Source organism: Kogia breviceps, chromosome 1, assembly GCF_026419965.1.
Source record: "Kogia breviceps isolate mKogBre1 chromosome 1, mKogBre1 haplotype 1, whole genome shotgun sequence".
NCBI lineage: Eukaryota > Metazoa > Chordata > Mammalia > Artiodactyla > Physeteridae > Kogia > Kogia breviceps.
The window spans coordinates 38,735,403-38,747,518 of NC_081310.1; positions in this window are offsets into that span (position 1 = coordinate 38,735,403).

Genomic DNA, 12,116 nt, shown 5'->3' on the forward strand with positions numbered 1-12,116 from the left:
GCAGACCATGGGGAGCTTCAGAAGCACCTTGTCTTATCACTTGCTTTTTTTGGAATGGTGACCATCAGTGCCAACAAGTGACCTGCCCATCTTCCTTAGTTGTCATGGCAGTGACTAACAGGATCTCCAGTTGGACACAAAGCCTTTCTCCAGTTTAAACAAAGCAATGGGAAAATATGTTTTCTTGATCCTTTGCAGGAAATCCTGCCCAACACACACAAGAATGCAGCATTTCCTGGACTGTCAGTTGCTCCGGTCCAGCCATCAAGGGTGGGCTTGAGTAAACCTGGGAAAAGATGCTCACATTCTCATTGAATGAGAAAACCTGAAAGTCATTACCCAAGTCTGAATATGCCAACATGCAGCAAAACCCCAGCATGAATGAGTTGGCCCTTTGGGATATTAAAAAAAATGATATGAATGTTTCAAAATAGACTAAAAGAAGAGAAAGATATACATTTGACCCTGATGCTGCCCACTTGCCCTGCTTAGTTTTAGACTTCTTACAAAGTTTCTACCCACCAAGAGCAACAGGGTAAGATACTGGTCTGAAAAAGAAGAAAGGGAGGTCTGTCTCCTGACACTAGAAACAAATGATGGCTCAATATCTTTATTATAAACGCCATGGTCTCTAAATTAAGGGGAAAAAAAAATGCAAGCTACACTTCCCTTCCCAGTGTCCTGAGGAAGTCACAAGAATAGGTAATGCACAGCTGTCTTGCTCTGCACTGGCCCTCTCAGGTGGTGACATATCAGATCAGCAGTGGTGTCTACAAATAAAAATAATGAGAGAAACATCTGTCTTCCTGCTCCTCTCTTTTCCAGGCAAATGACACTTGAGTCTCATCTTGGACTTGTAAGTGCGACCCCCTGGAAAAGCAGCTTCTTTCTTTGAATCTGCTGGTCACTTTTCCTTTATTAGTATTTTAAGATAGTTTAAAAACAAAGAAGACAGCAACAAAATGCATGCATATCACTGACACTACAGGATTAAGAAAAAAGAGGTGAAGAATCCTGTGGAATGGAGTGTTACATGGGCACAGATAGTTTTTTCTTCCTTCTTGAAAGAAATTAGGAGAGGCAGTGTTTTGGAAATGTTTGTATGTAAAATACTGTAGAGGTTTGCAAATTATAGTCAATCAGATCAGGAATGCAACAGTGTTGGGAGTGGTGCCCTCTTATGGTCAGGATAATAGGCCAAATGTGATTCTCTCTCTCTCTCTCTCTCTCTCTCTCTTCCCCACACGTACGCACCCTGGCCCATATACAACTAGACTCACTTTCACAAGACATGCAGACAGTGTCTTTCACATTAAAGAATGGCTTGTGAATTGGTGTCTAAAGCAGCGAGCTGGAAACACAGGCCTCGTGTTTTGCCACTGGGTTATATAGAAGAACGTATGCGTAAGGAGATACCATTTTTTTCTTTATTTTGGCTTCACATAGAATCAAGATAATTCAGAGCTGGAAGGAATTTCAAAAGTTAAGCAATTCAGCCCCTAAATGTTCCTCATGAAGGAACCGAGGCTCAGCAAGGTGCCCCAGGGCTGCGAAGATGGCAGCAGGGCCTGGGCCCTCATCCTCTCCTTCCAGGGTCGCCTCTCCACCTCCTCAGGCATTTCAGATCCACCTCCTCCTCCAAGCAGCTCACCATCTCTTCCCAAAGTAATGTGCTGCTGTTACGTAGAAAGCAAAGAGCACAGAAGCAATGTAGGACTAACAGCACATGACTAACACGCCCAGGAACACCAGAGGGTGGAGCCTGCTGGCACCCAATCCTCCAAGGTCTGCCGGCAGAGCCCCTCCCAGCCCTCCTTTTTCATTTGTAAATGAAAATATTTCTGAAAAGGTCCATCTCTTTTAAAAGTTAACTTAGTTAAATAAATTAATTAAAATAGATTGATTAAGAGGTAATTAAACAGATAACCATTTAATCAGATTAAAGACGGCTTAAAAGGAAGACAGGAGGAGAAAACCAGTGTAGATTCAAATTTATTCTGGGTTTGGTTAGTATTACAAGTTGATGGTCCATCTGTCCATCCATCCATCCATTCAACAAAAGTTAATTCAACCAACATTTCACTCAAAATCATTTTTTGCACATGTTCTAAGTGCCAGTTATTGGGTATACAAAGTCACATGAAATACAGTCCAGTTAGGAAGATAGAAAAGTATAAGTTGTGATTACACTACAGTATAATAGATACACAATGTATCAATACACATATATTCAACATTATATACTTCTGACAAAGTTTTATGCAAGGCTCTTGATGAACACTATAAAAGACACAATAATAATAATAATAGTTCCAGCCCATTATGAACTTTAATTAAATAGAAACCATAAGACAAAAATTTCTAATGCAAAGTAGAATAGTATCATTTATTCTAAATTACTCTGGAATTTATAGCATTAAAAAAATTAGGGGTAGAAACTCCTTACATAAATACAAGGAAAGACATAGAGTGGTTATTATTATTTTGGAATAGAACAGAAAAAGATCTTGAGGGTCAGAGTATCTCATGGATTAAAGATAATAATCAGCAAAGAGCCCCACAGTTTAAACAAAGAACTTGACATTTGGATGCCTAAACAAAGAGAGTTCAGCAAATATGAGTCATAATGGAATCGGTGCTTTCTAGACTAGGATTGGTCTTCATGACTTAAGGGAAACTTGGAAGAGATAGAGACATTTCATTTAACAGATGAAAATGAAGAGGGTTTCTAATAAAGAAAGGCTAAAGTAACGTACTACTTTACTGAGTGAAGAAAAGACAGAAGCATTCTTATTGCTTAGTCACAGAGGAGATTTGAATGAGGAATTTAGGAGTCCCTTCCTGACACCAGCTCCTCCTGTGCTTCTTGTACCTCTTTAAAAGAGGAGGGTGGCATTGGCTGAGTGAGTTGAGTTTGGATGTGGTCCTTCCTGGAGATTAGGAGATTGACTTCTTAGGTGACTTTCTTCTTCCTTTTTCTTTCTTTTTTTTTTTTTTTTTTTTTTGGTGTTATCAAATACTGTAACTGATCCTTCTGTAATTATTTTTTACTTCATCATGTGAAGAAGAGGAGAACCATTACCTCCACAATGATCTGAAAAATTTCTTAAGGGGTGAAGTCTTCAGAACCTGTAGATTTAAAGAGTCCTTTTGTTTAACTGAGTACCAAGTTGTTACTAAAAAGGCCTGCCTTTTCAAAGTCTTCTGCCTATAAGACCCATCTAAAAATGAGAAAGCATTTTCTCTACTTTTCCTCATGCATGTTTCCTTGAAGAGTGTTTTCTATATCCCCTCAGTGCTTTAATAAGTCACATTTCCTTTCTTGCTTTGATTTTATGGCTTTATCTCTATGATTCATGCCTAAACTGTCTTCCTTCATTCCGAACCCTAATGCTCACTTCATTTTGGTTATTTTTGAAGGGTTTGCCCAGACAGCCAGGTTTTTCCTGGTCCTCATGCTGAGGTCGACCTTTCCAATGCCCATATTGTACTTCCTTGAAGAAGATTCAGCTACTCTGGGCTGACGTACTAATCAATGAAACAAAACCACTATGTAATAGTTAAATTCACTCCCTACCTACTGTCTTAAAAAGAGTCATCAAGAATTTTGAATTATCACTTGACCATTAGGAGAGAGAATGTTCTCTCTACAATTTTCTTCTAATCCTTTCTCTTTTGAAATAAACTAATGAAAATAAAGGCAACAATTAAAGTGGAAAAATATAAATTCTTCTAAGTAACACTACGGAAAATCCTGTTTTTCACCTTCCACATTCCACAGAACCTAATTTTAATATTTTAATTGATTCTTAAATGTTTGTTTATTGTTGTTTTAAATTTTGGCCCACAATCAGTTCTCTAAGTGAATACTTTTCTCCAAATCGTGTTAAGAAAGGGGCTTGACAGGAAGTTAAAATAAAATTTCAAATTTGAACTTAAAATAATTTTGAATTATTTTAAATAATTTAACACAATTTAAGGCATTAAAGATCACAATGTAGGGAGTCGTAAAACTTTTTAAATGGTATAATTTTTAAAATATGTACAGTGCCACAGTGAAATTGTGAAAGCTGGATGATAGAAACAGTACTTAAAAAACTGAACCTGACTTCCACATGTGGAAACATCTGAACTGAGCAAAACTGTCCTTGTCAAACTGGGCTCATTATTTTTTTCCCCCCTTGGCTGTGCCACACAGCTTGTGGGATCTTTGTTCCCCAACCAGGGATTGAACCTGGGCCCTCAGCAGTGAAAACACAGAGTCCTAACCACTGGACTTCCAGGGAATTCCCTGGGCTCATTAGTTACTTAAGGAGTCATGAATAGATCATGAATAGAAACACTTGTGGTGGTTTTAAAACATGGCTGCAAATTCCTTGGCACTTCTCCCATTGAGAGGTAGAGTTTAACTCCCTTTCCTTTGACTATGGGTTGGTCTTACTGACTACCTTCTAACAAAGAGAGTGTGACAGAAGGAATGCTGAGAGACTTCTGAGCCTCAGTTAGAGAGGTGATAATGCTTCCATCTAACTCTCTCCTGGAAGTCTCATCCTCACAATGCAGCTGCCATAATGTGAGGAAGCCCAAGTCACATGGAGATGCCACATATAGCTGATCTGGCTAATGGCTAAGGTCCCAGCTGTTTTAAAATGTACACAGGATTTATTCTAGTCGGGTGTGTTAAGGCTTGCAGACACAAAAATGAGTCACTTCATGACTTCACAGCTCCCTATAACAGAAGACATGCCATGCCACACAGGATAACATGGAAGTACCAGGAGTCAGCAAGAGTGAGGGGAAAATGTGGGCAAAAATGGAGGCAAAGGTGGCCTCCACAAGAAGGAACAGATGAGGCAGGGTAAGCAATCTTAGCATTGGCTAGTTTGAGTAATTTTGATGGACTCTGGGATGTAGGACTTGTCTCTAGTTGTCTGATACCTGCCCCTGGGTTACAGGCAGGTACCTAGGGGTCCAGAGTGTGAGAGCCCATAAAGGAGTTGGTTGGCTTGCATATGAAAGTCGTTTACTCTCTAGGAACCAGCTAGGTCTGGGAGGGGTGGTCCCTCCAGGGTCAGCAAGGCCCCAGATGTCAAAGCATCAGAATAAAAAGGTATGGTTAACACATCAACTGACAGCCAGCATCAACTACCAGACATGCGAGTGAGGAAGACTTTAAGATGCCCCAGTCACTTTTGTCTGATTATAGTTGTAGGAGAGACCCTGAGCTTGGTCAATCCCCCAAACCTGTGAGAGACAATCATCATCACCACATTTAATAATTATAATAAAAATGATGATTGTTCTTGACATGTTATGTCACTAATGGGTGGTTTGTTATGTAGCAGTGGATAACCAGTATCCTCTCTTTAAGGAATTGACGTTATTGCAGAAATCACTTTTGGATGCTATTGCTTATACTTTAAACATTGAAAAGAACCATATGTACACGGCTAATGTTATATATTCTCATATAGAAGATACTCTCCCATATAAGACATTTTTAAAGCATAATTATGACACTTCTAGAATGATTTAAGCACATAGATTGTCTTATCAGTCGTAGCTTCTATTTTGAAGCAAATTACTCTCATCAGTTACTACATACAAATAAATACATCCCTTTTAGTGATGTTCATTTTAGCTAAGGACCAGTGAATATGAGAACATGCCTGCTTGAAGACACTAAAATTCTAGAGCAAAAGCTTTGATTGGGCTCCTATCTATAGGGCATTGATAAAAAGTTTTCCAGGCACATAAGAGATTATTGTAGCACCCTTGGAAGAGCAGCACAGGACTGCAAGGTTCTTACCTGGGTTTTCTGAGAGGTCACTGAGGCTAACCTCTGTATGTAATCTGATATTTATTCACTATTGCAAAGAGCAGCCTCTGTGGCTTTTGGACCCATTCATCAGTCTGTTTCTGCTATTAGCGAATCCACTAGCAGCACAGAGGCCTAACCCTGGAGATAAAATGCTTCATCTCACCCCCAATAAGAAGGTGCATTCTTTGAACTGATGATGCTGAGGTTTGCAATGGTTGCAAAATAGCAAGTCTTCAGAGGGTTTGGGTGCTAACGACCATCAGACGCCTCACCAGAATCAGGAAGGGCAGCCGCTCTCTTGCAAAAATAAGAGAGGAAACCACATATTTTCCTCCTGTCTTCCTCTCTAAACATCTCTGGTGACAGGACCTAAGGTAAACCAGGTATGGGTGCTGCAGAGTACCCTGGTCTCCCTTACAGCTCCTCTGTCTCTCCCCTTTCCAGGTTTCTTCCCCTGCCCCCATCCTCAGGTGCCCCTGTCCCAGTCTTGGGGTTCTATAGATTTCTTATTTAAAAGGGAACTCTTGATATCATCTCAGCCTCTGAGACCCAAACTTGTGATGCTTTAGTGATGAAGAGACAGATGAGAGTTGGGGATTTGGAGACTAGGGAGCTGTGCCTTGAATCTCTTCAAATCAGACCAGACTGGCTCTCACCAGCTCAGTGCGCTATGAGGCTGGCCTGTTCTGTGGGACTACCTCAGGAGAAATCCCAGTTCTACTTCTATTATGTTAAAAGATAACCTGGGAAAATATAATTCAAAGCATTTCAGGGAACATAATTTTAAATGTCACAAACCAGAGGGTAAAATAAGGGTTCTTTAAATTCTAGGATTCTGACATTAACATTTTGATAAGTTGTTATGAATGCATTTTCAAAATAAGACCTGAAATTATCAGTGAACCATAAAGGAAATCTCTTTGGAGGCAGAGCAAGGAGAATTTCCTTTGATTCCATCTAAATGGCCTTGAATGTCTACCTTTTAACGTTCTGCATCATCTTGTATCCCCAGTTCCTAGCTACATAGTGGGTGCTCATTGTTGAGTGAGTGAGTGATTGAATGGGAGAGAAAAAGAAATTCAGAGAAGTAACTTATGCACTCAATCAAGCAGACCAATGATGACTGATACTTCTTTTAACACCAAATACTGGAATGAAGAACTATTTGAGGCAGGATCTATACTACTAATTAAATTGACAGCAGCAGCCAATTGCTCCTGAATCTGGCTGCTCTGTGATCAACAACTTCCACCCCCACCACACCACAAAGTCCTGCCAAGTGAGTAATCTTCTCATTAAGTCAATTAAGCTGTTTAGAAATTGGTGTCTTGTTAGATGCAGGGTCTGGTTCTCTAGAAAGCTTCGTTACTCAATTAGGTATACTCTTTATTTTGATATAGGTTAGGATTTTGGTTGAAGGCAAGTCAAAAGTTTTGATGGCTACCTTGGTTGCATCTTGTCTTTTAATTTATGATTTCAGCATTTGCTACCTGTATGTAAATTTGAACATTTTTCTTTGATTCTCTTACTGCTATTCTCTATGAGTCTATAACTCACCACAAACTAAAATGTAATCCTCTGAATGATTTGCATCTACATTAAATGCAAATATTAGCATATAAAAATGCATTTATAAATAATTCATTAAACAGTCAATAACGCTATTGAAAAATCTGGACTATAAATGCAGGCAAAAACCACTGTATGAAAATGTGTCCAGTCAGCTAAATAAATGCACAGTAAAACATGGGTACTGCATACATGTCCTGAAAACCAACCCTTTCAAAAAAGGAAGAAAGGAAATGAGTAAGTACAGAGACCTGACCTATACAATATCTCCTAGGCTCATCTGTATTAGGATTTGAAATGGCTATTTAATTACTTATATACAATGAGTATCTTTAAAAAGGGGGTGGAGGATTTCAGCAACTTTTAATAAAAGCAGAGGTACAATAATACCCCAAACCATTAACAGAAGATTAAAGCAAAAAGATAGTAATAGCCAAGATGAGGGATAAGATTAGGTAAAGAAAAGCTATACCAACTGAGCATAGAGGTTGGCTCTGAGTTTCCTGGCAGGCCAGGCATACATGGTCATTTAATGATGTTGAGCTATTGCAGGTGACCAAAGGAAAGGAGCAGTAGTACACTGTTCTTTCACAAAATATTTATTGAGCACCCAAAACAGTGGTGAACAACTCATTCAAAGTGTCCTTCGTCATAGTCATAGAATTTTAAAGCTTCCATGAGACATATCGATCAAGTGTCACAAGACATCTCTCCAAGGCACTTGAAATACACAAATAACATGATGTAATGCTTAGTGGTTCCTCAGATGGTGAGAATTAGTTTCTTACTTTGAAGGGTAGAAAATCCACAGCTGGGAAACTCAAGATCTTATAGGAAAAATAGGATTACTGGGACAGAGGTCACAGATTGAATTTATAAAAACTTTGTACATATTTTTATATCCTCTAAAACAAAATAGCACAGCAAAGAATGATAAGCATTAATGGTGTTGTTCATAGCTCAAACCAGTAATAATGAATACTATGAACTTAATTTTTATCTATAATGCTTGGTTTGCTAGGATTTCCTTCTCAAACATTTAATCAGGTGGCTATATTTTCATATCTCCTTACAAATAATAATGATACTAATTCTGTATCTAATTCTCCATTTAAATACTCAAACACTTTAAACTTTATCATTTTGATTCCCACATTCCAGGTTTTGCAGTGTTTATAGAAATTAGGATTATTGAATTAGGAAAAGCATTATGCAAGTTGCTGCAACACATCTGGTTATAGGGTCATAACACTGGCTGTGAAAATCTCACAGCCTCATAGACACAGCTTTTCTCTCCTTTCCAACAAAGGAAGTCTAATTAAAAGAACCTTGTTTCCTTTCTCTTAGCTGTCTTTATTTCCTAAAATTTTGTTGCAAAATCTCTACTCTTGTATCTTTGTTTTAAATTTCTAAACTTTCCTTCTTTTCCAATTATCCTCTGAACAAATGACTCACAATTTTAAGGTATTAGAATCAAACTCTTCAATTGTTGAAAAGATATTCAGAGAAAAAAACATCATGTGCTGGAATTGTTTAAGAGGAATTTGCGTTGAGCATGGTGAACTCTATTATTTGCCAATATTGAGAGCTCTGGAAGTTGGTGGGGATGGGATAAACATGTATTAATTACCAACAATGAACCAGACACTGTTCAAGGCACTGTGTATATGTTATTTCCTATCATCATTACAACTCTCTAAGCTATTTGACATCCACTACACAGAAGAAAAACGGAGGCTCGGGAAGGTCAAGTACTGCTCACCACACGACAGGCCAATAAATCGAGAGATGAGTTGTTGGGACAAGGAATAGTGACTTTATTTGGAAGTCCAGCAGACCAAGAAGATGGTGGGCTAGTGTCTCAAAGAACCATCTTGCCTGAGTTAGAATTCAGGCTTCTTTTATACGGAAAGGGGAGGGAGTAAAATCAAACATTTCCTGGTTCTGGTCAACCTCCAGAGGGGATGTATTAATTTCTTCCTCTTTGCAGTCATTCACAGGTGAGCCTGGTCAGGATGTTTCCTATGAGCCAAACAAAGGTATTTTAGCTTAATGCTCATTACCTGGGAGGCAGGGTTCCCAGAGATGAGCCATTATGTATTTAAGCGTATAGGCAACATTCCTTTAGTGATTAACTTGTAATAGAATACAAAGGTTCTTTCCTGTTACACATTCTCCAAGGTTTTGCTGCTGGTTAATAGTAGAGCTGCAATTCAACTATACTTTTCTCTGGTCCCAATCTTCCTTAGCTTTCTTTGGAATCTTTTTCTTTAATACATATTAAGGTATGTCTTAAAGTATTTGCTGCATCAAAATGGCCACACATGCTAACAAAGCCACTTTTATTTTTTTTTTATTTATTTTTTTTTTGCGGTACGTGGGCCTCTCACTGCTGTGGCCTCTCCCGTTGCGGAACACAGGCTCCGGACGCGCAGGCGCAGCGGCCACGGCTCACGGGCCCAGCCGCTCCGCGGCACGTGGGATCCTGCCGGACCGGGGCACGAACCCGCGTCCCCTGCATTGGCAGGCGGACTCTCAACCACTGCGCCACCAGGGAAGCCCAAAGCCACTTTTAAATGCTTGAATCTTTTCTTAGCTATTTACCTTAATGAATTAAGTTATATAGACTGGATAGTCAGCCTAATTTATTTGACCATTTAGAAAACATCAAATATACAACTGACAGTTTTTGATAGACATGAACAATTTAGTATTAGTCTACCTGAGTGTTTCATTAGTCTTTATTTCAGTGCCCATCTTTGGCATGAAGGAACAGTACAGCAGTGAGAAGTGTAGCTTGCCTGGATTATTTAACAGTTGTGTGACCTTGGGTAAGTGTCTTTAACCTCTTTATGCCTCAGTTCTCTTTCATAAAACATGGATAATAATAGTACCTATCTCATAGAACTGTTAAGAGGACAAATGAGTTAATACATCCAAAGTACTTAAAATAGTGCCTGGCACATGGTAGTTCTGTCTGGGTCTCTGCTAAATTTTTTTTAAAAAGTTTAATGATAATGTAAATTCCCACATTAATCCTTAGAAAAAAAATGAATCATAAAACTAGACTAACCTCTTTTCACACATGTATCTAAGTTGTTGTTAAGAAAAGGAAAATGTAGGACATTTTGGTCACAACACTGTGAATGTAGAATGGTACTCTTACAAATTTCTCATTTGACAAGATGGACATTGAAACCCATCTATATTAGCAACTAATTTCTTGTTTTATTTCAATGCAATAAATGTTTGTGAAAGTCACATTTATTATTATGATGCCAATATTTGACCTATAAAAATGGATGATTGAAATAGTTCAACATAATATTAATGGATATGAAAAAACAGTGCTCATTGGAAACTAAACAACTTTTCAACTTCCACTTTGCTCAGAATGAATGCATCTGGATGTTTTAGACACTGGGTGACTTAAGGGAAGTTGTGAGAGTTTTCCTCTGTTTGTCTTTCAATCTTGAATTATGGGAAACCATCCCCCTAGATTTAGCCACAGCATTTCTTGGAGTTTCAGACAAAATAGAATTTTTTTCCATTATTCTTTACTTTGTAGGCTCAAGAATGTCAAACCAGCTAGTCAGTACAGGAATAGACTCCATAAATGATCATCACAGACTTAAAAAAGGTTTGACAGGGGCGGTGGGGGAGGGATGGACTGGGAGTTTGGGGTTAACAGATGCAAACTAGTATATATAGGATGGATAAACAACAAGGTCCCACTGTATAGCACAGGGAACTATATTCAATATATTGTGATAAACCATAATGGAAAAGAATGTGAAAAATAATATGTATATGTATAACTGAATCACTTTGCTCTACAGCAGAAATTAACACAACATTGTAAATCAACTATACTTGAATAAAATAAATTGTAAACAAAAGCTCAACAAACATTTACTGAATGCTTCCTAAAAGCCAAAGCCTAAGAATATAAACATCAGAAACTTTGTAAACATCATAATAAGCAGCAGCATTTGACCAGGTACAATTTCATGAAAACTACATGCCAGTCACTGTGTTCAGTACTTTACATACATACCTCTTTCAAACCCCTGGGAAGTAGGATCTCTGCGCCTAGGAAGATGGCAACTCAGAGAGGGAACCAGACAAGCAACCACAAAGTCACGCGATGGGCTGTCACCCTGTAAGGTTCTTCCAGGCTGACATCCTCTCTCCACAGACCATCTGAACCTTAGACCAGCTGCCTCTAGAGGCTGCTTGGGCTACTCTGTGTGTCTTCTCTGGAATGAATCAGCTCCCACAGAAGAGCAGGAGCTGATGTTTATTGTGAATGGGGCCACATTGAAACACTTAGAGGGTAGGTAAATCCCCAAGGTGTATAAAGAGTGTACAATAAATATTAATTTTTTTAAAAGAACGTACAATAAATCCAGATCTTCCTCTCCCAGCTAGATCTAGATTCCCAGTTTAGGCCATGAGATGTATATAGAAAAAGGTAGGATGGTAAAAAATAAATAAAAACCCTCTACATATTAGCTGCAGCATTGGGTAAGCATAGTCACAATCCTAATTAGCTATCACTTATCAAATGCCAACAATGTGCTAGGGGCTCTGCATGCACCTAGGGGCTTCATCTGCACAGCAATGCTCTGATGTAGGCACCACTGTCATTTTCACTTTATTGTTGGAGAAAACAAGGTGTAGGGCAGTTAAGTCACAGCTGCATGGGGGTTTGAACCCAAGTCTG